Source organism: Tyto alba, unplaced genomic scaffold (genome assembly GCF_018691265.1).
Source record: "Tyto alba isolate M040663 unplaced genomic scaffold, T.alba_DEE_v4.0 Super-Scaffold_2, whole genome shotgun sequence".
NCBI lineage: Eukaryota > Metazoa > Chordata > Aves > Strigiformes > Tytonidae > Tyto > Tyto alba.
Window position 1 is genome coordinate 79,992,855 of NW_024881282.1, and position 27,836 is coordinate 80,020,690.

The following is a 27,836-nucleotide window of genomic DNA, read 5'->3' on the forward strand; positions in this document are numbered from 1 at the left end:
GTGTTAGATCAGATGGGCATGCTATACTGTAAATTCCTTGAATTAAAACCTGTGTCAATAAAGGTAATAATACTAAATCATAAGTCTTCAACATATTTATAAGGTCTATATAATAATGCTCACAGTCATGCCAATTCCACCTAGGTCAACAAAAAAAGTTATCAAAATGAAATGTGAAGCTGGCCAGTGCATGGCCTATAATTCAGGAAACAAATGTGCAGGATGCATGAAGCTATTCATGGCAGTGCTGCACAAGGTTTGACCAGAAGCAATACAAATGCTTGCTGGAAGCCATTCCACATGAGAAAAGGTTCTATGACATGACAGCCTGACATTACCAATATATCCGGAGCTCAGTGAAAGTAAAGGAATGCCCTGCAAGAAGTGTTAGGCTGTCCATTTGTGCAGTGTTTTGGTGATTCAGGCAGTGTGAATAAAACAAACAAAAAAAAGCCTTGTTGTTTTGCATTAAGGAGTAATTTACAGCCAATGCCAGAATTCCATGTTGTTCTTGGAATGTACACTTAGCAGGAAAAAGGACAACAAAAAGAAATCTATCAAAAAGAGTGTCTGTGAATATTGATCAGACTGTAGTCACATTAAATGTAAGGTCTGAATATAGAAAATTTCCGGAGATGTGTCGGTCACTGTTTGTTTTATCCACTTTTTTAAGATAAGTAAATTTTTCATGAAGAAACGTCTAATGAATACAACTGAATTTATAAGCAAAGGAAAATTCTAATTATCATTTGCTCTTTATAAAGAAAGAAGTGCAGTTGGAAGACTGGATAATTCAAGAAATAAGAGCTGATTTGAATTCAGCACAGTGGCTGGGAATGATTACTACTTGGTAACTATTCAGGAGTTTATGAAAATAAAAATATTCATAGGTTCTTTAGGTACATTTATGAGATATATATGTATATGTGATATGTATGTATCTAAATAATCATGCAAAATTAAAATTCAGTGATGTAAGTGTGATCAGATCTGAGGCATAGCTGTGGGTTAACTAAGGATGCCCAATGAGCTAACATCATATTTTACAGTATTACTTTCATAATATTCCAAGCTAGTGAAACTGAGACACTTTTAGAAGAAACAATGCTACCAAATTGTGGGAAGAGCACTTGAACATGTTACCAGGAGCAGAATATTGAAGAATTTGGGATTGAAGCTGCCACTGCACCAGAAATACTTGACCATAGCCAGGATAATTAAATTTTACAATTCCCACAGTCTGTACACTTCTAACATTGATTTAAAGCAGTTCAATAACCAGAAAAGAAACTCACAGTACCATAAGAAACTATTTTGGAAGTATGAAATATATCCCTTCCTTTTAGATAATCCATCACAGTTCAGAAAATAAGCATCTTAGCTCAGTAGTTTCTAATAGAATGTAGTCTAAAAATATCATAAGGGTCTGCTCTGTAGCCCCTCAAAATCAACAAAAAGTTTCTTATTGATTGTGAAGGGTTTGGGTCAGGAGAGCAGATTTTGTATGGAATCAAGAACTTAAATATTTTTCTTTCTTCATATCTGTTTGAACTAACATGAATGAGACCAGTCATTGTCTGTTTCTGTCAGTATAGCATATATACAACAAAAAGGTAGACTTCTCACATAGAAAAAGACTCTTGTCCTTCATATTTTCAGTGTATATGCTGATGACATTATATTTCACATATGTGGACATCTTCTTAAAGCTGGAATTGATAGAAGAGAAAGATCTGGAATGATTTTGGTATTCTTGAAAGGTAAAAAGACATCCTCAAGGAGGAGTTCAAAAAAGAGGCTTAAATGTAAAAATTCAAATTATTTAATTTCAGACAAGTATGAATGAAGACCAATTCACAACTGGCCCAAAAATCCAGAGGTTATGGTCAAAATGAAATGTCCTGAATGGAGCTAAAATAACAAAATGACTATAGGAAATCCAAAGTCAATTCTGGCACATGGGTTATATCAAGGAAAAAGGAGGTTTGGAAGAGGAGGTTGACAAATTAGTGATTGCTGGTCACTAGAATACCCTTTGAGCTTATTGAATGCAATTTGGCACACACCTAAAGATGACCTACCTTGTTTTAGTGACTGCAGTGGCTTCCTGCTAAGCATAACAGTATGAAATAGCAAAGATGAAATAAGGTAATTTTTTTGGATCCTAATCAGAGCACAGCATGATGATCAGAGAACTGCCATCTGAGCTCTTTGCCCTGAATAATCTAATTCTTTCCTTTTTCTTGGGTTTTCTGTTTAATTTAAAGTATACCTGTGCCATAAGTTTTCACGTTTGTTTTAGCCAACAGTGCACTATCCATATCATTTCAATGTGTCCTCTCTACAGCAGTATACTTTAAGGATGAAACAATTTCATTTCAATTTCTTTTGCAAAAAATTAGAATGAATACTTTCTGGTCCCTTGCCAATATAGTGCAATATAATATATGATATAAATTAAGAATTAACATTCTCAAATACTGAAAAAGTTGTATTCTATTATTTCTGTGCATCTGACAAAACAAAATACAATTATTTTAAAGATACGTAATTATCTAGTGACTAAAATATTAAAAGGATTGATGGACAAATATTTTCTCAGATTTAGCTTTTCTCTCTTTTTTTTTTTTTTTTTTTTTAATATATATATATTTCTTTGACTGTAGGATATTACATAGTCTTCAGTGTTGGTCTAATCCTATATTGTCAGAGAAAGACAATGAGAAACCGACCATATAATGTTTTTTCTATCAACCTGTAAAATTTATCTTTTAACTTTAAAGGAAGCATACTGGCTGAGTTTGAACAGTTAATTTTGTGTTCATTCAGCCAAAAGTAATTTTACAACATGCAGTGATGAGAAGATTAAGTCATTTGTCCTAATTAGTGTGTGTTGCACTACATTCTAGGGGAGAAAAATCCTCAACAAGCAAAGCAACATGATTTCTTTAGCCAACTTCTTTTTTGCATGTATGAGAAGAATCTAAACATGTTACAGAAGAAATATTCCTGAACCTTTAGACTTTTAGATCCACATTGGGTTTTTATGTAGATTGATTCCTTAGTGAAACTGCTAGATATGTACCTAAATGTAAATCTGATACTTTTTCTAAATACTCTTGTTGCCACTGGTCAATATAAATTACATTCTTCTCTACCTCTCATTCATCAAGGAAATACTAGGTGCAAAGATACAAGCCTGGCTGCTAAAATCAAGTTGTATGGATCGTGTCTCCAGTTAAAATCCATTTCAATCATGGTAGAAGTTAAAATCCATGTCAGCCAAGATGGGAGCTATTCTGTTCACAGAGGGAAATAAGGAGGCAATTGGGGTGTTGAAGAAGAGGCTGCACAGCAGCTGGAGAATTTCCCTCCCTATGACTTACAGTTCAAGCCACTTACCTCATGAGGCACCCACTAAACAGTGCAGATATCAAAACTGCCATTTGGAAATTGAAGCCAGCTAAAGGAAAGAAGAATTAAGAGACTGAGTCTGTTTAGGCATGGTAGTATAGTCCTCCATTCTGTAATTTCTAAGTTACAAAGCTGTTGTCATGGAGCACTTCAGTCAGTAAAATAGAACTTAAATAGCTGTTTGGATTTGTGCTGTCCAAGATCACAAGCAGGAGAGTGTTAATGAGTGATATAATTATAACAATTTAAAAATCCAAGTGTTCCCATAGATTTCAGAAATACTTCTGAGTATGTTCAACTGAATGCACTTCTCAGCCTTCTCTGTTTTGTTTCTGCCATGTTATTTAGTTTTTTTTTTTTTAGGAGGTTGGTTTTTTTGTTTGTTTGTTTTTTTTGTTTGTTTGTTTTGTTTTGTATTTGTTTGTTTGTTTGTTGTTTGGTTGGTTTTTGGTTTGTTTTGTTTTTTTTTTTTTTTTTTTTAATTACTATTATTATCTCATGACCATGAATCTGAACAGTAAGAAATTTTACATGTTATTGTGACACTGTTCTTTTGCACTAGTCAGACTCCTTGGTTTGTTAGCAAGCATGGATCTAAATATAACCGGGTTGGCAAGCCCATGGCTGTTGAAGCAACTTAAATGCAGATTCAGTGTCAGGGCTAAACTGGTGCAGGGCTTCTGTGGAAATTCACAGGGGAGTCTGTGACATTCCTAGCATAAGTCAGCCAGGGATGCAATGTATGCTTATGCCATCTTCATCATACAAGGATGAATGTTTTTCAACTCCACTTTGAAAATTGCTTCCCTTTTCTGCCCATGTGGCTCCTAACCACATGAAGCTTTTGACAAATATCTCTTAGGGGTCAGTGAGGCTGACCAACCATAGCATACATAAACAGTATACACAACTCTTTCAGCTATGCTTTTTGTTCTTTTGTAAATGATAATAAATGAAAGACCATATACAGAATATAAATTGCTATGACTCTCCCTCTGTTCCATTTAAAAATTAACTTTTAAAAACTGTTATCCAATAAAATATTGTCAGGATGTTGGAGCTGTTTAGTATCATAAGCATCAGTAAAATAATGTTTTTAATAAACTCTGTATTTACTGTTAGAATTCCTGTAAAAATTATCTGCAGATTTGTCTGCCGTCTATGGAATACATTAACGTCTATCACTTTGTGTGTACCCATTAAAATTTTATAGAATAGCTAGTGCAAAAAGCTCTTTAAATCATTACAAGATGTTGTCTGGTTATTTTATGTTGATACACTAAATATAACTGTAGTGAAGAAAGAGTGCAACTCTTGGTTGAATATTTAAGTCAAAGTAGAGGATCTATAAAACACACTTCTTTGAGACAGCAGAAATTATCAGTCTAATAATATTTTCCTTTAAATATGAGTAATCGTTTGGCATATGCAGAAAATGCTGTTAGTTGTAGTGCAATGGAGGTCTTAACCTCCTAGCTGCCTGTGTTATAGCTGATGATAATGAACAAGCTGTAAAATAATGGTAAATATCCAAAAATTATTAAATAGACATAGAAAAATTTTAGTAGGATTCAACTAAGTCAAGGTGAGTTCTTCATTGCAAGCACTATCTTCCATAATGAACATTAAACATCACACAATAAATTGGAGGTAAAATAAAAAATTTCCTGCTAGAAATGGCCCAGTTCAACCCTACTGAACTTCAAATCAGGCTGTGAATTTCTGAACTTTTCACTAATTTCCAGTTTCCAGTTCAGTTTGTTTTGTTCGGATTTTATGCTCTTGATTTTGTTCAGGTCTTGATTTTGCATGTGGTTGTATAATTTCTAGAGAATCACTTTATCACAGAAAAGGATATGAAGAAAAAGAGGAAAGTCCACCAGCTGTGGTATTTCCAATTCTTTCAATTCTTCTTTAAAATCCACTTTTTCTTTTCTTACACTGTCCCCACAACTGCCTTGTATCTTGGCTACACTACATAGGTTGTATTATAGGTCTTGGCACACCTACAATGCTAATACATGGGGGAAAAAAATGAGCTAAATCCTCAAAAGAGATTTAGAATTAAGTGTTCCAGCACAGAAGTTTTCTGTGCACTTTTGTTATGGGAATTTAATGCTGAAGTGTGCAGCAAATATTACACAAGAATTTAGTGCTTAAATAGAGCTTCATAGAGATTGGTCTGTGAGTGAGAAGACACTTAAGTTCACCACAAAGCAAGCTGAGGAAAAAGGCAATACTGAAGAATTGTCCCTCAAAATACCTAACTGAACTGGAGTAAGCTCTTTCTTCCATTTAAGACTTGAAGATATGGACCCTTTTTGAATGGACGCAATGATATCAGATCAGTCCTATATCACAAAACAAACAAACAAATAAAAATTAAGGAATAGAACTGTTGGTAACAGTTTTATCTCAGACAACTAATCGAACTCAGAGATGTAGAGTATAATTCATGTACTTTTTCCTGTGCAGTAGATAGAGAAAATGAAGATTTTACACCCAATACAACCAATTTTCACAGAACAAAACAAAATAGAGGGAATTCGATGAATAGAATGTCACAATTTATGTATATGTGATGCTATTAGGAAGCCTTCTTTCCTTTCTTAGGTTAAACTGGAATTTCAAGTTGTGATCTGTTACCAAGAAAATACAGAAATTACAAAATTACAGAAAATACAAGTTGATAGCTCCCAGAAGCAGGGGTATCATATACATTGTGTATCCAACAATAATAGCAAATCTTATCATTGCAGCACTGACATTTGATTTTTACTTTTGTTAGAAACATGCATGTTATTTTTTCTAAAGATTTGTTAATACAGGAAATGGCACATTTTCACACTAAAAATCACTGTCCTTTCTTATGCTTTGTATACTGTTTTAGTCTTTACATATAAGTTCAAATATCTCACCTAAAATTCTAATATTTAGTTGTTTTAAAAGGGATCCACTATTTGCATCCCCTCTTCAGTGCTAGTAGGAAAGCATTGGAGGTCAAGCTAGCAGAGAACTGCTTGGAAGTCCTAGCATCGCTTCATCCCCTCCTCTCAAGCATCCCAAAAATTCAGAATTATTTTTTCTCTACCAAAAGTCCAAATCATATTTTCAGCCTAGTATGGCTCAAGGATAGTTTTTTTCCTACAAAGTTTTGCTTTCATCTTATTGTGAATTAGCTTTTCATGGCAGTTCAGAGATAATGCTGTTTCCCTTCCCATCCTCTGTATGTGTCATCTCTCTGTTGTACCTGAGACTGAGAAGTGCAAGTCTAGCACTGTGCCATGCTAGATATAAACTTTCCTAGCATTTCTTTACCACAGTAGAAACAGTGTTCAACAAACTGAACCAAACTTTTGCAATTCTGGCCACACCTATGCTAATAGAAAAATTTATTTCATTGTGGTAAAAATACTTAAAAGGGCACTACCCATAATCTGATGAATCCAGTCAATATTCTTCAACAAAAGAATAAACAAAATACCATTATTACATGGTTTCTTATTCTTCTAAACCCCGTTATTATAGGATTTCTGATCCATATCTTAGAATCAGATATGTGGATTGTTTCCATGCAGGCGTAAGAAGTAGAGATGTGGAGAGGTTCCTGAAAAACACAGCTTAATTCTAGATATAAATCTCCTCAATATTTAGTGGATATTTCAAGCTTTAATCCAGTTTTATATAGGTGAATATTAATCAGAAAATTAACAGCAGGATTAACTTCTGCAGTTGTCAGGCAGGTAACATCTAAACTATTGTTTTAGTATCTTTCCCAATGCAAAATAAAACAGGATCTTCTCTGAAGACAGCAGAGAACATCAGACATATCCATGAGGAACATCTTGTCTATTTTCAAGATATTGGGAAATTCTATTAATTAAGTTTCAAAATATAAATATGGTAAGAACCCCCATTTTTAAAGGGGAAACAAAGACCAGGGGAGCTACAGGCCAGTCAGTCTCATCTCTGTGCCCAGAAAGATCACGGAGTAGATCCTCCTGGAAACTATGATAAAGCACAGTGAAAATAAGGAAGCGATTGGCAACAACCAACATGGCTTCACTACAGGTAAATCATGACTGACAAATTTGGTAGACTTCTACAATGGGGTTACAGCATTGGTGGATAAGGGAAGAGCAACTGATGTCATCTACCTGTACTTGTGGAAGCATTGGACACTGTCCAACATGACATCTTTGTTTCTAAATAGGAGAGCCATGGATTTGATGGATGGACCACTTGGTGGATAAGGAATCAACTGGATGGTCACACTCAAAGAGTTGCAGTGAACAGATCAGTGTCCAAGTAGAGAACAGTGACAAGTGGCATTTCTCAGGGGTCAGTACTGGGACCAGTGCTGTTTAACATATTTGTTGGCGGCATGAACAGTGGGATTGAGTGCACTCTCATCAATATTGCCAATGACACCAAACTGTTTGGTATGGTCAACACAGTGAAGGGAAGGGATGACATCCAGAGGGACCTTGACAGGCTTGAGAGGTGGTCCTATACAAACCTCATGAAGTTCAATAAGGCCAATTGCAAGGTCTGGGGCCCCCAGCATAAGCAAGACATGGACCTGCTCAAGCAGGTCCAGAGGAAGGCCAGGAAGATGATCAGGGGGCTGGAGCACCTCCCTTATGAAGACAGGCTGAGAGAGTTGAGGTTGTTCCACGTGGAGAAGAGAAGTCTCTGGGGACACCTTATAGCAGCTTTCCAGTACTTAAATGGGACCTACAAGAAAGCTGGAGAGGGACTTTTTACAAGGGCATGTAGCGATAGGACAAGGGGCAATGGCTTTAAACTGGAAGAGATTTAGAGTAAAATAAATTCTTACTGTGAGGGTGGTCAGGCACTGGAATACATTACCCAGGGAGGATGTGGAAGGTGTCCCTGCGCATGACAGGGGGGTTGAAATGAGGTGATCTGTAAGGTCCTTTCCAACCCAAACCATTTTATGATTCTATGATTGAAAACTGTATGCACTGCCTTTCCTCTGTGAATTCTGTAGGGTGATGAATAATTACTCCCACAGTTCTTCTTCCCCTCTTGAGATTTATAATTCCTTTCTCTGAAAGCAGAGGAGGGTTGGAGAAAATGCACAGCTCATTTTTTATTGCATTTTCCAGTGGGATTATGATATTCATGGAATTTTCCTCTCTGACTTGCTATGTGTTCCCTATTTTTTAATTGCGAATGTTCAACTAGAGGAATAATAAAAAAAAGTCTTCTTTTAGTGTAACCCTGAAAGACATGTCAAATGATGCTACCATGGGACTTTCACAAGTATCTCAAAATACACATAATAGTCTAGTCCTTATTGTTAATTTACTCTGGAGGATGACATACTGTGACATAGCTAGAAGTCAAAGAGAAGCATGATAGAAAGATCCCTCTTGAAGTTCATGGAGTTCATTATCCTTTCTAGATATTGCCAATGCATATATATTGACCTAAACAAGTCACTGGTGTAAGAACATGGCAATATTATCAGCACAGAAATCTTAACTCCTTTTCTAATTCTAGATTTTAGAATGCAGGAGAAGATATGTCTGTTTTCTCTTACGACCTGAATTAATGTGCATTAAGCACATGCTGATTAACATCCTGAACTGTAACATAACCAGCCAAATGTCACGCAATGGAGCTTTATCTGACTGCAGAATATATAAGTATTCTTAAGCTAAACCTCATGGAAAATCTTAAAAGTAAACAAGTTCTCTAATAAAGATCAAAATCCATGTGTCTGAATCACTACTGTTAGAGCATTAAATACAGTTTTGACAGAAATATTTTTTCTTCTTTTTGGATGTCAAATCCAGGCACATAAAGAAGAAAGGAAGAAAATACTACAAGTTCTATGTCTTAACATAACCCAAAAGAAGATTACATAGAGTTCAAAAAGTTTGACAAAGTCTCTTGATAAAGGAGGTCTGAGTTATATTCTACAAATCACTTGGTAATGATCACTTGAGGTGGGAGAACACAACAAAAAGGAACCCCCCATCAATATGTTTCAGTATGAATTAAGAGCATACAGAAAAAACTCAGACTTTGGTCCATCAGTATAAGAAATATCAATGATCATACTTTTAAATGTCTTCATTTAATGTTGCTCACAGTATTTAGGTCCCAAAGGCAGATATTAATGGCCAAGTAAATCACTGAGATTGATATTTCTTTGTGGTCTTCAGACATACCTGGACCACAGGAACATGGACTTACATGGAAGTCAAGACAAACGAATCTGTACCCAGTATCTCTAGGTATTACCTATGCAAGCATCACAGTTGTGAAATCTCATTAGAACACACACTCTTTCAAGCCTGTATCTGATTCATGCTTAACTATCCTTTGATGGAACGATCATTAAACTGAGTCCCACTAATTTCTGAGGAAATAATTTTATCTTGAAATAAACTATTCTAACAATGCTACAGTTCAGTATTAGAAATACTGTAATCAGAAAAATTACTTTTGGGTGAGCTGTTCATTATTTTTGTGAAATTTGGATAAAAAAAAATATTTTAAATGGACTGTCACGTTTCTCCAGCTGCTGTCTGTAAAGAAATAGAATTGTAATATATTCCCAGTTAGTGTAAGAGTATGAGTGACGAGTTTTTCATGCCTTTATCCATCAAAATGAAGAGATTCGATTTGATCTCAAGAACTTCTTCACCCTGCTGTCAGCTGTTGAGTTACTGATTTTTTTTTTCTTTCTACCCCTTCTACAGTTTCTTTTCCTAGTTTGATGAACCTTCATTGTGTTATGGAGGTGAGACAAAGGTCTCATGATTTCAAAAAAGTGACTTCTCATCCTTGCCAGTCTGAAATCCACCTGGGAAATGCATAAAAGAGTAGCCTTAGCATTCAATGTGACAGCCTTGATAAATCTTAAAGCTGTAGCTTGAAAACTTATTTTTATTTTGACAACTGAAAAAATAAAAAAGGAGAACAAAAAAATGTATGAAAACTTCAACAATGCAATTGGGTCAGCTCTCCTTGATTAAAAGGTGTCATCTGGATGACAGAAATAATTTTTAGTGATAAGAATAACAGTCCATGTCAGGCATTTAAAGATTTTTTTCAGTGGACTAGGAAGGTTAAGGTACTAGAGACTATCATGCTAATGTAGAAAACGGCAACATGGAATCTTACAGTACATATGCTAAATGAAAAAAAAAGGTTTCAGTTTTCAAAATGTCTAATTTTCTATTTATTACAGTTGATAAGCTGATACTAAAAGATACTATTAATAATTAATTAAACTAGCGGTTTCTGCTATTTCTTCTTTACAACATAAAAACAAACAAACAAACAAACAAAAAACAACAACAACAAAAACCATAAATAGTATTTAGTTTTGTTCATATCCATTCTATAATGACAAATGTCATCCCATTTATTTATATTCTGATTCCCAGCAGGAAAATTCTTCTGAGACAAGGGCAAAGCATGGACATAAAAGACCTCTAATTTTGATCTAAGGTTCCCCTATCTCAAATAGCTCTCTGAACTGGTTCCTGTAACAATTTCCAGATATTTGCTGCCAGTTCCAGACTTGTGCTTGGTTTCCCAGCACTCACACGCTTCCCTGCTAATTCGCCCAAACTGACTCACTGATGTCAGTTGTGTTATCACCAGGATACTCAGCACATTGACCAGCTGCCCAAACCCAGACACTACAATATTCCACTACATCCATGCAGTTCATTGAACAGCTGCAGGCAAAGGAGCTAGGTATTTATTTCTTCTTATCAACTCACCATGCTAAGCACCCAGAACCAGGAATTCTGGCAACCCCCTCAGGTGTAACTGAAAGCCAATTACTCAAACACCCAGCAAAAGTAGTATTTGCCTTTGGCAACAAGCTGAACTGTTGCATTTTTATCACTGCTATTTTGCCAAAATATATCATTTAAGTGCATCTTCCTGTTTTTTCTGGTTGACTTTTTCTGAGTTGAACAATTGGATGTTGTTCATTGTAAGCAAGTTACATTTTTATTATAAAGGAAAACAATCCATATGATATATGGTGGAGAGGCAACAGGAGAAATGCAGAAGGGAAGGTGTTAACCATGGATATGGGCAAATTATGAAGTCCCAGTTCTGGAGGAGAAGCTAGAGAAAAGAGACTGTGATAGGAGAAATGAGAAAAGCAGAATTTTCTCTAGAGTGCCTCCCCATCTACATTTGTCCTTTAAGAAAATTTGTTTAATTAAACAGCACAGATTTCAATTTAGAAGCTCCTTGGTACTACATATTCATGCTACAGACTTCACTGCTTTTTTGTCCTGTGTGTTACCCTCCAATGCAAATTCCAGATAAACAGTAAAATCTCTGGAGTAAAGGCTGCTCCTCCTGGTCTGTGTTTTCTGTACCCCAGATTCTCATTTCAATGGGTATTTGACACAGTCATAAATTTAGGATTACAGCTAAGAGGTTAATGATTCCTTCAAGAGAATGGAAATTTTGGCTACCTCTAGATCATGTTTAGTGGGTTGGGATTAGGGAGTGGATTGATGGAGAGTCTGTCCTCTGACTCTACTCCACATGTCATTATTGACACCTGTGGACTCTTTGGGTTACCGTTCACACATCATGAGGGCAAATTAAGCAGTCTCTCTCTGCAGGACCTTTCACATCTCTGGCAGGAGACATTAAGGCTCTTGTAGAAGAATAAAAAGGATGCTGCTTCTACGCATAAGTTTTGGATATTGGGAGCTGCAGAGCTTTTTTGAAATATATCACCTTTTAATCAGTTTAACAGAATTAATTTCACCAATTTGCAGAAATATGTTGGTATCCAAAACAAATAGACAGGAATATGCCACCCTCTCTCTATAGGTACAACATGCCTATAAGAGACCACACTGATAAGAAAATAGGTTGAACATGAGCTAAGAGGTAGTGTGGACACTCGATTCTTTTTTTTCCCCACCCAGATGCTTTAAAATTTGTCTCAATTTGCCATCAAATTATATTGGCATATTGTGACTGGTCATCAATGCTAGACACAGGTCTGCACTCAGTGTGCTCACCAGACTAGTCCCTTATGATCACACTGTATTGAGAAATGGTAGCATTAAATGAAACACTTTACATATAACAGATACTTCTACATAACAATTTAATGAGTTCACAATTAAATCTAAATTTAAAACATTTTGTTTATCCTTGGCATGTCCAGAGGCTTAACAAAGCACTTAAAATCATAATTCCTAAAGTAAACTTACATTGTTTCATTCATATTGCTGCTCTCATAATTTTGAATCCTTAATTGAGCCCATTACACTTCAAAACCCCTTGTTCACTTTCACATCTTTCTCTCTTACTACATTTTTAACACTTCATTTGTCACCATTTTTTAATCACAAGATGGGAACATGAAGTCAAGACGCATATTTCTCAATAGTAGTGTTGATGCCACCCCAAATGCTCCCAAACTTTCCTATTCCTTCAGCTTGATATGTTTAAAAAACTGATTATCAGTTTCAATTTTATACTATGGGAACTCATCCTCACTTAGTCCTCTTCACATTTTTCCCTAGTATGATACAGCGAATGTGTTTAAGATTAAGGCAAGGTTCTTAAGATTCTTAAATTTAAATAGCTATTTATCTTTCAACTCAGTCCCATCCTCAGCTGTAAAATACCATACAACTAGATAGGCTTTGGTGCTAGCTGCAAGTGTTACCTTGCTACTAACATAGCAACTGCTGAATGTTAACAGTCACAGAAATCACGGTATTAATTCCTGCTTCATTTTGTTTGCAACTTGCATTATGCAGGTTGATATTGCAGATTTTTATCTCAGTTTCATCAACTGAATTTCTTAGGTGGAACAGCATTTATTAGGTAGAAATGGTCTGGATCTATGAGAGACTAGACCTTGTCCTTATAGATAAAAGAGACCTCAAGAGATTGATTTTTATTTTTTTAAAAAAGCTTATATCTGCCACACCTATGGGTTTCATTGAGACACCTCAGATCTGTATGCTTAACTGAACTACATTATATCATACATAACCACTAAACTGTGATTCAGTTTACCTGAAATTATAGCATGAAACTTATATTAAGTATGACACCACTTCTAGCATATTAATAAAAAATAAATACTACAAGTCTTTAAGAATATATATACTGTGACACTAAATGGGTCAGAATTCTTGCTATTGTTGTTTTCTGTGTTTACAGTCACTATTGCATGGAAACACTGAAATAGTTTTTTAACTAGAAAGGACTAAGTTTAGCTTCAGAAACAATTTTACCATTAAAGATGGAAGGTTGTTTCCTTTCCTCTCTATCTTAAGCTGCTGAAAATGGCTGAGGAAAATTCTGATTGAGTCAAGGATTTAAAGCTATTTCCCACTGTACTGAAGTGGGCAGAGGACAGCATACAGCCAACCTCCCTCCAACATCACTATCAACTGTAATTTCAGCACAACAGATCTGGATTTGTAATATAACACCAATATTCTGGCAATATAACAGGTCTGTGTAATATAATGCCCTAATTAAGATCTGTAAATCAAACACCAATTTCCTCAGTGATAAACAGACAAACTTGGGCATGTTGGCTATAGGTGTAATGTGGGATTTCTATGTCAAGTAACTTTGGCTCATGTAAATTCTCAATGTTACCTAGGATTAATCTGGCTTGGGTCTTTTGCTGTTATTGCCATCAATAGGAATAAAGAATACCTTATTATTCTCAGGAGAATGGGCAGTGTATAATAGGGGAATCATCTCTGGGCCCAGTGTTGTGTCTTATGGAACAAAGTTACATCAGCAATGATCTTACATCAATTTATAGCTGATCTGCTATTGATTTCAGTAACTTGGTCCATTACAGCATGTTTGTTTAACACTATCTTTTTTCCAGTAATTACACTATTTAATATTTCATGTAATTGTCTGCAAGTAATAGAGCAGAAAGCCATGAGGCATGGTTTTGCTTCTTCTCCCTTTTTTTTCTTTTCTGCCTTGCTTTTCCTTGTGATTTCTTGTTCCATGTCAAACAATTAATTTATGAGCAGACTCTGAGTCATGTCTGGCCTGTTGATTTATTATTGAACAGTGCTGAAATGAGACTGTCTATTTTGCATTTTCATCTTTGAGAATGGCAAGCAGCTGCTGATTTTATATTACAATTTCTGATTTTCTGCAAGTCTATGGGTCACAATTATTTTAAAGTTCCTACCATAATTTGCCTACCTACATCACGTCACCTCTTCTCAAATATAATAAACTGTAACCTCAAGTAATTTTCTTAATAAGAAGAGCTATGAGATCAGATATAAATGTGAAGAGTAAAATAGTTATAATCATTAAAGATCCTGTTGTGAAAAATCAGGTTTTAGTAGTAGTCTCTTGGTTAAGATATAACTTAAGGAATTTAAATATATCTCTGTAAAAAATGTCATGTAAAATACAGTTGAATAAAGGAATCTTTGCTCCATATTTCACACTGCTTTGGATTGTTTCTGTTAAATTGTGTTGTTACATTTCTATGTTTAGATGAAGTATGTTATTCTTATTACTATGTAAACTCATGTTACCCTTTATGCTTTCTCTATGTGCACATGTATGTACACAGACAATTTTAATTTAAGCTAATGTTCTATGAACATTTAAACACAGCAACAGGCAGTTAAAAACAATTCATGTAATCCAGACCTTTTCCTAGCCTCAGAAACAAACAAATGCTACAACTTCTATGTTCAGACCAGTAAAACACCTTCAGATAGAAAAATGTCATGTAAGATAGAGCTGTGATATGTATGTGTCCTTTTCATTGGCTGTGGTTCCAACGTGGGTGTGGATCCATACTCAGGAAGCATTATATAAATGAGAAGATGCAACATACTCTTCTTCCTCACACTGATTAAGTAAAGCACTTAAGTACATATGTAACACTAGACATCTAACCAAAATCAGAATATCTACACTGTGAGTTTAAACTCTGACTTGAGAGTGGATAAGTTAGTTAAATTATATGTCCTTTTCTTTTCCATCTACAAGTTTGTGAGGGCATGATGTATTCACATAGAAGAGGCTCAGGATACCATCTCTGGACTTCCTTATGTACTATTTTGGCTAATAAATCCAGTTTCTCTGGACTACATAATAAAGATACGGAATTCACAAGGAGCCACCAAACAAGCTCAACTTTCCGGTCTTACTAGTGCCTTAGGCTCTGTTTCAGTTTTATCAATGTTTTTGTGTTAATAATATATAAAAAGATATGATTAATCACAATAAAATTAATCCTCTCGTTCAGCATATTTTATTTTAATAATCACTAGAGATATTTTAAATTCAACTGCGTTAAACTTAGATTGCATGTAAGGGTGGATGAAAATTAAAACCATTTCCCAGGGAAGTGTGAGATGTCCATGCTTGGACACATTCAAAACTCAACTGAACAAATACTGGAGCAATCTCATCTACCTTTGAAGCAAGCTGTGCTTTTAGCAAGCACTTGGACTAGATGATTTTCAGATATTTCTCCCAATCTAAATTACTCTAAGACTTTACTAGTCTCTTTCAGTGTCCTGTCCTCTATCTTCTCTTTCTTCCTCCCCCCAAAAAAGAGAAACACTCTACAGTTTGTATGACATAAGTAGTTGCTTCTTCTGATAGTCCATGAAATTGGGACGCTGTCACATCCTGCTCAGATGAGGGACACAAGTGACTTAGATTCATAAATCCCCAATGGAGTTGACAACGATGACATGAGTCTCAAAGTCTATGCACAGACATTTATTAATTTTCCACAATATTTTGACTGGATACACGATAATTGGCTAAGTATATGACAAATTATGGCAAGTGATACAGTCTGCCTTGTGTTACTTAATGGTAAGAACGCAAAAGGAAAAAAAGAAGAGAGACAGAGAGAACAGAGAAATAGAGATCACCAGTCCAGGTTCCTGCTTTGGCCCCATCCAGGTTTGTCAGGGATGCATCCATCTTCTTCATGTCTTCTTTTTTCTTTCTATATTTCACTCCTTGTTCCCCCTCAATTTATAAACACTTTCCTTGGGTCCGTCCCCTAGGTTGACCCACGTACCTACATATCACATGTGTGAGTGGGAGTGAGGTGCTTCATGGGATGATGTAATTAACATGATGTTGTTAATCTTCATTGGCATATGCAGGGGTGTCAACTTTAATATGCATTTTGTAGATAATGAAGCAAAGGTCATTCACCTGACAGATGGCCCTTGAAACTTTACAAGATGCACCAGAGCAGAATCATCCTGCCTCCACAGGGCCCCCTCCTCCAGCTGCATCCTGTGCTATTTGGCCAGCCCTGTCAGCTCCAGCCTCCACATTACTTACCCTGTGACTATAATTGTGTTACTTGTGAGTGTTTGAGACATTCCTTGGCTCAGAGGGCCTCTGCTCCCCACCCATCCCTTATCTTCACCAAGCCTTGTCTCTTGTCTCAGGCTGTTTTTCTTAGTCTTGCCTTCAGGGAGCTACAAGTTGTCTCTCATGGATATTACTGACCTCACCTTTCACTTGTTCCACAAAACTTGCCAGAGAATAAAGGATCTTGCAGAGGAGGAAGAAACATCTTTCATCTAAACTTGTAGTTTTTGTATTTGTTGCATATGAATGTCCTGTAGTCTGATATGCTATCCAGCACCACAAGCTGGTGTCATTGTCTTTATGATTTTCTCATTTTTTTGAACCCCTCGGGAAATTTTGAAATTTCCTCTCTATTTTCTATTCTTTTGTCTTCTCATTTTATAGAGTTCTTAGGGGCTTCTTCATTATATTGTTACTTTAACATTACCCATGTTACCATAGTACCTCTTAAGTAGAGTTAGAAGATAATAATTTTCTTTTATGTTGTTTTGTTAGGAATAAGGCCAAATTCAGATTACTATACTGAATGTAGTTTAATATTCTACTCAACACAAGTGTGAATATTTGTAATTTAATGTTAAAAATAGGCAGTAAATCATAATTTTACATAATAAACTACACGTTTTACTATTTTATCAGTGAATTACTAAAGAAACAGATGCATATGATTTATAATATTCTGCTAATGCATATTCTTTTCCCAGTGGGTGTTAAAGATTTGCATATATGTAGAAAAAAGAGACTAACCCCCAGATCTCTTATTTTTTAGCTAACAGAAGGGCCCCTCCATTACTATCCCTCAAGCTGTATGGTTTATTGTGTTGTTGAATGAGCAGTTAGAGTACTCTCAGTCTTCATTTTACTGACTAGTGATTTTAAATTTGAATTAGAATCAAATGAAAAATTCAACGCAACTGCTATTTTCAATAAAGCTGTTTCTGTTTAACACAATTCAATATTAATATTAGAGCAATACTGAACATTTATCAGTCACTTTTGTTATGTAGACAAAAGAATACATGTGCATGACACTTTACCTCAATCCCACACCAGAGTTTACAAATAATTGCAGAAAACAGTCACCCTGTAGAATTGCCAAACTGAAATACACACAAGAATTAGAGTATGTAATTGTGTGAAAACGGGTGATTTTTTCCTGAGAAAAAAGCTAAGAACAAAGTCAAGGGAAAACCAGACAAATAGATTTACTCAGTGAAACTGGTGAGTCTCTAAATTAAGATAGGGGAAATAAAAATTTAAAGAGTCTGATTTATATAATTTATATATTTAATATAAAATAATAACTGTGAGAAAGGAAAAAGGAGAAATGAGACTATAGAGAATTGGGAGGATGGAGACAGGACAGTTGTGTTTGTCAGCTTCAGCGGGAAATGAAGAACATATTTTGAGCCACTACAAGCCTCTTGTTTTAATATGAGACTGAACAACTGGAAGGAATTCACTTATATAATACTGCATTAAAGAGATAAAAAGGAGAGATTAAATACATATATAGTAGATGGAAGGATTGAACAAAAAATACAGGAATAATGGAAACACCTACTGTGATATCCCATATGACAGAATGTCTTACATATTAAGAAGTATCTAAAATCTTATGCACAAGACATATCTATTTCTAGTGTGTGTGGTGAGAGACTTGAGTGTAAAGGCTCCCAATGTTTTTAATAGGCTATAGCTATGGTTCATAAGGTGTCTGCCTTTCAGAATTATACCCATTATCAAAGAATTCAATAACATTATTTTGGACTTATATTACAGTAAGACAAGAAGTGTTTTGGATGAATTTAATAAGGATAAAAATGTGGTTCTGTTAAGTCAATTAAACATTTAGTATGAAAGTCTCTTGATAAATATATGATTGCTGTTTTGGTTCTTATTGATTTTTTTTTTTATGTTGTTACCTTATATTTTTTACTGCTGTAGGAAGAGAGATCCCCTTGAATTTAGAAAATAATAGACCAGCTTTTTTACAGTCTTCAGATTTACTGGCAGAAGGAAAAAAAAAAAAAAAACAAACACAAAAGAATAATTGTTGCTTAGTCCGCTCATAGATGTGTTATCCAATTCGTTGCAATTGTACACAGTTTATAAATATAGTAAAAAATAAAAAGAACTAGTAAAACCAGCTGCTTATGGTTATTTCAAGCAACTCTTCTGATCAGGGTCAACAGTACAGATCAAGACGTGTTTCAAAATGCACCTGCCACTTGAGATTTTTATGCACCATTAATACATTTGGATACTGCACTGGCAACTTTATCAATTTAAATTTTCTTTCCAAACATGTATTTTTTAAACTAATTAGGTTTTTAGGAAACAAGCAGTCATTTTCTACAGGAAGTCAGTAACCATAAATCACTGGAGCTGCATATTAAGCATCAGTTCTTCCCACTTGCTCAGTCACCATATGGCACCACACACTGTGCTGAAAGATAATCACTTTATTGTTGGCTGGGTTTTTAATCAGATACATCTCATACTGTTTTGTTAAACATTGCCTTGCAAATAAACCAGCCTTATAGTACATTTTTTGCCTTGGAAGAAAACATAAATAAGACCTAGTGAAACACAGGAAGGTCTGGTTAAGCTTGAAACCCAGATTTTAATAAAATGATCGGGCGTGAAAGAATCTATATCATTATTTGGAGTACCACAAAGATGTACCAAGAGAAACTGTGTTGTGATCTGGGGAATCCACTGCATAAGTTGTCTGTTTTCTAGCAGTAGTTTCCTGGCTGCATTAGGCTTGACAGCTGTTGTGTTTGGTGGCTATCAGACTGTAATCTGCACTACATCCAGCAGCTAATGGGCTGCTGTGGTCCACCCACACTGGAAGTGTGCACGAGCCATGATTTTATACAATGTTTGCTCCTGTAGTTCTCTCCTGCTTTGTCCTCACAAACAAAAACTCGTGTGGAATGTTGTTCCTGGATGTTCCCCACACAGGAGTCATGGCTTTTGATTTTACATTGTGCACACCCCAACAGAAGCTCTCTGGCTACTCTGTCTCAGGTGTTCTGCAAGGAGAAAGGAACAGAAAATTTGACTAGATCTACATTCACAGGGATTGTACTGGGTTTTCATGACAAGGTTTTGGTAATGAGAGGGCTACAGGAGTGGCTTCTGTGAGAAGTCGCTAGAAACATCCCCTATTTCTGACAGAGCCAATGACAGCTGACTCCAAGATGGACCCACTGCTGGACAAGGCCAGGACTATCAGCAATAGTGGTAGTGCCTCTGGGATAACTTATTTAAGAAGCGGGAACAGTTGCTGCACACTAGTAATTGCAGCTGGAGAAAGCAGTGAGAGCATGTGAGAGAAACAACTCTGCAGACACCCAGGTCAGTGAAGGAGGAGGGGGAAGAGGTGCTCCAGGTGCCGGATCAGAGATTCCACTGCAGCCCATGGTGAAGACCATGGTGAGGCAGGCTGTGCCCTGCAGCCCATGGAGGTCCATGGTGGAGCAGATCTCCACCTGCAGCCCATGGAGGACCCCACGCTGGAGCAGATGGATGCCCCTGAAGGAGGCTGTGACCCCATGTGAAGCTTGCGCTGGAGCAGGTTCCTGACAGGACTTGTGATCCCATGGAGAGAGGAGCCCAAGCTGGAGCAGGTTTGCTGGTGGGACTTGTGACCCCATGCAGGACACACACTGGAGCAGTTCATGAAGAACTGTAGCCCATGGGAAGGACTCAGATGGGAGAAGTTCATGGAGGGCTGTCTCTCATAGGAGGGACCCCATGTTGGAACAAGGGAAGAGTATGAGGAGTCCTCCCACTGAGGAGGAAGGAGTAGCAGAAACAAAATGTGATGAACTGACTACAACGCCCATTCGCCCTCCCCCTGTGCTGCTGCAGGGGAGAAGGTAGAGAAATCAGGAGTAAAGTTAAGCCTGGAAAAAAGGGAAGGGTGGGGGGAAGGTGTTTTTAAGATTTGTTTTTATTTCTTATTATCCTACTCTAATTTCACTGGTAATAAATTAAATTTCCTCAAGTTGAGTCTGTTTGTCTGTGATGGTAATTGCTGAGTGATCTCCCCATCCTTATCTCAACCCATGAAACTTTTCTTATATTTTCTCTCCCCTGTCCAGTTGAGGAGGGGAGTGACTGGGTGGCTTTGGTGGGTATGTGGCATCCAGCCAAGGTCAACCCACCACAGGGATGAAAAAGGGGGAAAAAAAATAATATGCACACTAAGGGGGAAAACCCCATCCTACTTAAAATAAGATTTTTTACTTTATGACAATGTTTCCTAGGAGAAGTAGCTGAAGATTCATTCTTCTAGAATAAGACTGAAACAAGCTCAAATATAAAATAGGAACAGCCTGAGATGAAAAAGAGAGAAATTAGAAGTTCTTTGTATTTCTGATTTACATTAAATTACATGCAATTAATAGAATATTACGTTTATATAATCAAATACTGACATTAAATGAGCTGTGCAAAATTCTCCATATCTTTTTGCATATGAATTGTGATACATAAGCCCTTTGGGTCTGTTGTAATCCCCAGACAACCCCCTTTCTCTCATTTCCTGCACTCAGTATCAGATTATTCCTCAGGGGGTTTGGAAGGGGCAGCGGTGGGGAGGAACAGTTCCTGACTGTCTGTTGTGGTTTGAGCTCAGAGGGCACCTGAGCACCACACAGCTGCTCATTCCTCCCTTCCCTGTCAGCGATGAGAAGGGACAAATAAGCCAGACTTGGGATTTGAGATAGGACTGGGAAGGGCAAATCACCCTTTATGGTCACAGCCAAAAGGCAGATTCATTAGGGGAAGAAAAAAAAAATTTATAGATTTATTACAGACACTAACAACAACATTTAACAGAGTAGGACAGTGAGAAGCATTGCCACATCTTGAGAACACCTTCCCCCCACCCCTCCCTTCTTCCCGGGCTCAGCTCTGCTCACGATATCTCTACCTCCTCCCCCCAGCAGCACAGGGGCAGGGAATGGGGGGTGCAACCAGTGCTGCTGCTTCTTCCAACTCCAGTGGGGGGAGTTTCTGGAACTTCTCCCCCTGCTCCAGAGTGGTCCTCCTCTCACAGGAGGCAGTACTTCACAAACCCTCTCTGATGTGAGTCCCTCCCACAGGACACTACATTTCCTTGCACTGCTCTGCCATGGGTCACTAATTTTCTCCAACTGGAGTCTCTCCCATGGAATGCAGCCCTTCTGGAGATGCTCTGGCATGGGACACCCCCTCATGCTACAATCCTCACGGTGCTGAACTACAAAAGCGGGGATAATTTTTCCCACAAGACCCCAGCCTTCTTTGGGCACAGCACCTTGATCATCCAGGTGAAAAACACAGGTCATAAAGCAGTGTCTGATCCACCGTAGATCTTCATGGGTGGCGGGGGGGGGGGGGGCGCCCTGCAGTCTCACCACAGGATACAGGGGGGTCTCTGCTCTAGCAAACCTCCCCCCTCCTTTCTTCCTCCGTTCCTCCACTGACCTTGGTGTTCACTCAGCTGCCGCAATTCCTCCTCACAAGTCCGACTCCTCCTCACCATGTCCCTATTTAAATATGTTCTCACAGAGGTGCAGCTGATTGTCTCAGTTTTGGTGCAGAGGTGGGTCTGACTTGGAGCTGGGGGAGCTTTGAGAAGCTTCTCACAGGGGGCCACCCCTATAGCCCCCTCCCCTGCTATCAAAACCCCCACCACTCACTCAAACCCAGGACACTGTCTGAGGGGTTTCTGACTCTACTGGGATGGAACATATTCAGTGTGGATGTGTTCTTCAGAACTGCACAAGAAGAGATATTTAGATACTCACACTTAGGGAAAACCTCACAGGACGCTAAAACATTTATAAGACATGGAGAAGTTCTCTGTCAAGTGTTTTGTTTCTTTCCCAGATGGTGCTTGAACTCTCAAAGATTTGCATGTTTCTTGATCTGAACAAAATCAATATCTTTCCTTACCTGCAGAAAGTCTGGACTGTTTTTGCAGAAATATTTGCTCCAAAACTTACCCTGATAGACTCAAAAAATGAAAAAAATTATAATGAGTACTTAATGGTTAGCTAAGTTTTAAACAACTAAAACCAGTGTCTTTATTTGTCTTACAACCACTCCTCTATATATCTACATGTCCATCACATTATAGGTAAATAGTGGTTTCAGAATAAACAATCATAGGCATAGTGCTGGGAAATCTCAGGATATCAAAAAGATGACGCTGATATCATCTGCCTCTTGAGTCCTTCTGACAATACAAAAGACTCCAGAGTTTACTTTATCTTGCTTCTCTTCCAAGGAAATATCAACAAGATATCTCAGTAGATGCTTGTCTTAACCTTCCCTTTAAAAAAAAAATAAATGATGATGTAGATCTGTTAACATTCCAGGTGGAACATAGTCTTGAAAAATTCCCACTAACTTTGCTTTCAGTCTGTAGCTCATAATGTGTACACTGGGGGGTATTTAGTGGAATGGGTTAGTAACTACACCCTCCACCTTTTCTCCTCGGAAAGCCCACCCAAGGAGGAGATACCTTTTTCCATCTTCCCCTTCTCCAAGCTACTTGGAAGTATACTTGAGAATGCCAAGAACTCTGGATATCCATGGAATGCTCATATTAACGTTGTTGTCTTGTTGCTGGAAGCTGTAGTGTTCCTGGAGGTGGTTCTGGTTTTGTTTCGGGTTAAACAACTCTTTCTGAATACCACCCAGAGGTCTACCCCAAGATTGGAGAGTTATGAGTGGCTGGGAGTGTGGGGTAGCATGGGCAAGTACCTAGGACAGTGGGGACCTCCAATGTTTTGGAATTTCACTCCTGAACAAGTGCGGGATCCTGAGAAACTAGTAAAATATTTAGAAAAGGTGTTATCCTGACACCTCAAGAGAGATGCAGATCATTGCAACATGCTGGGGCCTGGCCCATGCCTACCCAACCCTGCTCACCACTATGCAGTATCCTCAAAAAGAAGATGTCTCTGCATCTGAGAGCAAAACAACCGGCACTGCAACCACTCTGACACCTCCACCAGACACTGCAGCCACTCCAACTCAGGCAACAGACACTGCAGCCAATCTGACCCCTATGATAAGTAGTGCGGGTGAACCGGAGAATCAATCCATGACGGTGTCAGTTGCTCCCATACAGAAGAAGAAATATGTCCTGGGTTGAGTGAGTGGTGGAGTTTTTTGGTGGCAGGGGAGGGGGCTATCGGGGCGGCCCCCTGTGAGAAGCTTCTCAAAGCTCCCCCAGCTCCACGTCAGCTCCACTTCTGTTTGGGAAATCGAGCCAATCAGCTGCGCCTCTGCGATAACGTATTTAAGAAGGGACGTGGTGACGGGCAGTCGGACTTGTGAGGAGGAGTTGCTGCAGCTGCATGAACACCAAGGTCAGTGGAGGAACGGAGGAAGAAAGGAGGGGGGAGGTGTGCCGGAGCAGAGACCCCCCTGTATCCTGTGGTGAGACGGCAGGGCGGCCCCCCCCCTGCCACCCATGAAGATCTACGGTGGAGCAGACATTGATTTACAGCCTGTTGTTCCTGCTCAGCTGATCAAGGTTCTGTGCCCGAAGAAGGCCGGGGTCTCATGGGAAAAGGTAGCCCCGTTGCCGTAATTCAGCGCTGGGAGGATTGCAGCATGTGGGGGAGTCCCACGCCGGAGCAGCTCGGGAAGGGCTGCAGCCGTGGGAGGGAATCCAGTCGGAGGAAGTTAGTGACCCATGACGGAGCAGTGTGGGGAACGCTGCGGCCCATGGGAGGAATTAAAGTCAGAGAAAGTTTGTGGAGGACTGTCTCCTGTGAGAGGGGGACCACGATGGATCAGGGGGTAACAAGTTTTGGACACTCCCCTCACCGAAGATGAAGGAAGTGGCAGCACTGACAGCACCCCCCCATTCCCTGCCCCTGCGCCACTGGGGGAGGAGGTAGAGATATCGTGAGCAGAGCTGAGCCCGGGAAGAAGGGAGGGGTGGGGGGAAGGTGTTCTCAAGATGTGGCAATGCTTCTCACTGTCGTACTCTGTTATGTGTTGTTAGTGTCTGTAATAAATGTATGTTCTTTTTTTCTTCCCTTAACGAGTCTGCCTTTTGCTCGTGATCATAAAAGGGGGATTTTCCCCCATCCCAGTCCTATCTTGAACCCCAAGCCTGGCTCTCTATCCCTTCTCATTGCCGGAGGGGAAGGGAGAGAGAACTGCTGCATTGTGGTTGGCTGTCAATCAGGCCTAAACCACGACAAAATACACTAAAAGTTCCCCTAGCATTGTAAAAGATGATGGTGAATCGGGGCAGTCACAAGAATAGGAGGAGGAGGCAGAGCCAGTGGTAATCACCTGATCCCTATCCCTGAGTGAACTACAAGACATGAGAAAGGATTTCAGCCACCATCCAGGTGAACACCTCCTTACCTGGCTGCTCTGATGCTGGGATAGCGGGGCCAACAGTGTGGAATTTGAAGGTAGAGAGGCCAGGCAACTGGGATCCCTGTCCGGGGACGCAGGAATTGACAAGATTATTGGAAGAAAGACACAAACGCTCAGCCTTTGGAGACGACTACTGTCAGGCATGAGGGACAGATATTCCTTCAAGGAAGATCTTATATGTCATCCAAGTAAGTGAACCACCATGGAGAGAAGCATCCAATACCTGAGGGAACTGGCTGTGCTGGAGATGGTTTATTATGACCCAGATGATGCGCGGCTACCCTCAGATCGCACTAACCCCTTCATCAATAATGGGTACTATGAGCAGCATTAGAGGGGCCCTTCCTCTAGCCAGATGGAGGAGAGGGACAACCGTGTTTACTGGACTGTGTGGATTCGATGGCCTGGCACATCTGACCCCCAGGAGTATAAGGCTCTAGTGGGGACACTGGTGCCCAATGCACCCTGATGCCGTTGAATTTCCAAGGAACAGAGTCTATTTGTATTTCAGGAGTGACAGGGAGGGTCTCAACAGCTGACTGTGTTGGAGGCTGAGTTGAGCCTAACTGGAAATGAGTGGCAAAAGCACCCCATTGTGATTGGCCTGGAAGCTCCCTGTATTCTTGGAATAGATTATCTCCGGAGAGGGTATTTTAAGGACCCAAATGGGTACCAGTGGGCTTTCGGTATAGCTGCCCTGGAGACAGGAGAAATCAAACAGCTGTCCACTCTGCCAGGGCTCTCAGAGGATCCTTCTGCTGTAGGACTACTGAGGGTTGAAGAACAATGGGTGCCAATTGCTACTACAACTGTGCACCAATGGCAATATCACACCAACAGAGACTCTGTAGTTCCCATCTACCGACTGATTCATCAACTAGAGAGCCAAGGGGTGATCAGCAAGACTTGCTCACCCTTTAACAGCTCCATATAGCCAGTGTGGAAGTCTAGTGGAGAGTGGAGACTGACAGTGGACTATCGGGGCCTGAAACAAAGTCACACCACCGCTAAGTGCTGCTGTGCCAGACATGCTGCAGCTTCAGTATGAATTGAAGTCAAAGGTAGCCAAGTGGTACGTCACAATTGATATCGCCAATGCCTTTTTTCTCCATCCCTCTGGCAGCAGAATGCAGGCCACAGTTTGCTTTCACCTGGAGGGGTGTCCAATACACCTGAAACCGACTGCCCTAGGGTTGGAAACACAGTCCCACTATTTGCCATGGACTGATCCACACTGCACTGGAACAAGGTGAAGCTCCAGAACATTTACAATACATTGATGACATCGTTGTATGGGGGAATACAGCTGAAGAAGTTTTTGAGAAGGGAGAGAAAATAGTCAAAATTCTTTTGAGATCTGGCTTCGCCATAAAATGGAGTAAAGTCAAGGGCCCTGCATAGGAGAGTCAGTTTTTAGGAATCAAATGGCAAGATGGACGTCGTCAGATTCCAATGGATGTCATTAATAAAATAACAGCTATGTCTCCACAAACCAGCAGAAATGAAGCACAAGCTTTCTTAGATGTGGTACGTTTCTGGAGAATGCATATTCCAAATTACAGTCAGATTGTAAGCCCTCTTTATCAAGTGACTCAGAAGAAAAATGACGTTTTATGGGGCCTTGAGCAAAGGCAAGCTTTTGAACAAATTAAACAATAAATAGTTCATGCTGTAGCCCTTGGGCCAGTTTGAGCAGGACATGATGTTAAAAATGTGCTCTACACTGCAGCTGGGGAGAATGGCCCTACCTGGAGTCTTTGGCAGAGGGCACCAGGGGAGACCCGGGGTCGACCCCTGGGATTCTGGAGTCGAGGATATAAAGGATCTGAAGCCCGTTATACTCCAACTGAAAAAGAGATACTGGCAGCATATGAAGGGGTCTGGGCTGCTTCAGAAGTGATTGGTACAGAAGCACAGCTCCTCTTGGCACCCTGACAACCAGTACTGGGCTGGATGTTCAAAGGGAAGGTCACCTCAACACATCATGCAACAGATGCTGTGTGGAGTAAGTGGGTCGTGCTCATCACACAGCGGGCTCGAATAGGGAATGCCAACTGCCCAAGAATATTGGAAGTAATCACAAATTAGTCAGAAAACAAAGATTTTGAAATGTCACTGGAGGAAGAGGTGACCCGAGCTGACAAGGCACCGCCATATAATGAACTACCGGATAATGAGAAGGGCTATGCCTTATTTACCGATGGGTCCTGTCGCATTGTAGGGAAACATCGGAAGTGGAAGGCTGCTGTGTGGAGCCCCACACGTCGGGTCGCAGAAGCTGCTGAAGGAGAAGGCGAATCCCGTCAATTTGCAGAGGTGAAAGCCATCCAGCTGGCCTTAAGTATCGCCAAGCAAGAATTGGCCAGTCCTTTACCTCTACACTGACTCATGGATAGTGGCAAATGCCTTGTGGGGGGTGGTTGCAACAGTGGAAACAGAGTGGCTGGCAGCATAGAGGCAAACCCATCTGGGCTGCTGATTTATGGCAAGATATTGCTGTGTGGATAGAGAACTTGGTTGTGAAAGTACTCCATGTAGATGCTCATATACCCAAAAATCAAGAAACGGAAGAACATCAAAACAACCATCAGGTGGATCAAGCTGCAAAGATTAAGGTGGCCCAAGTA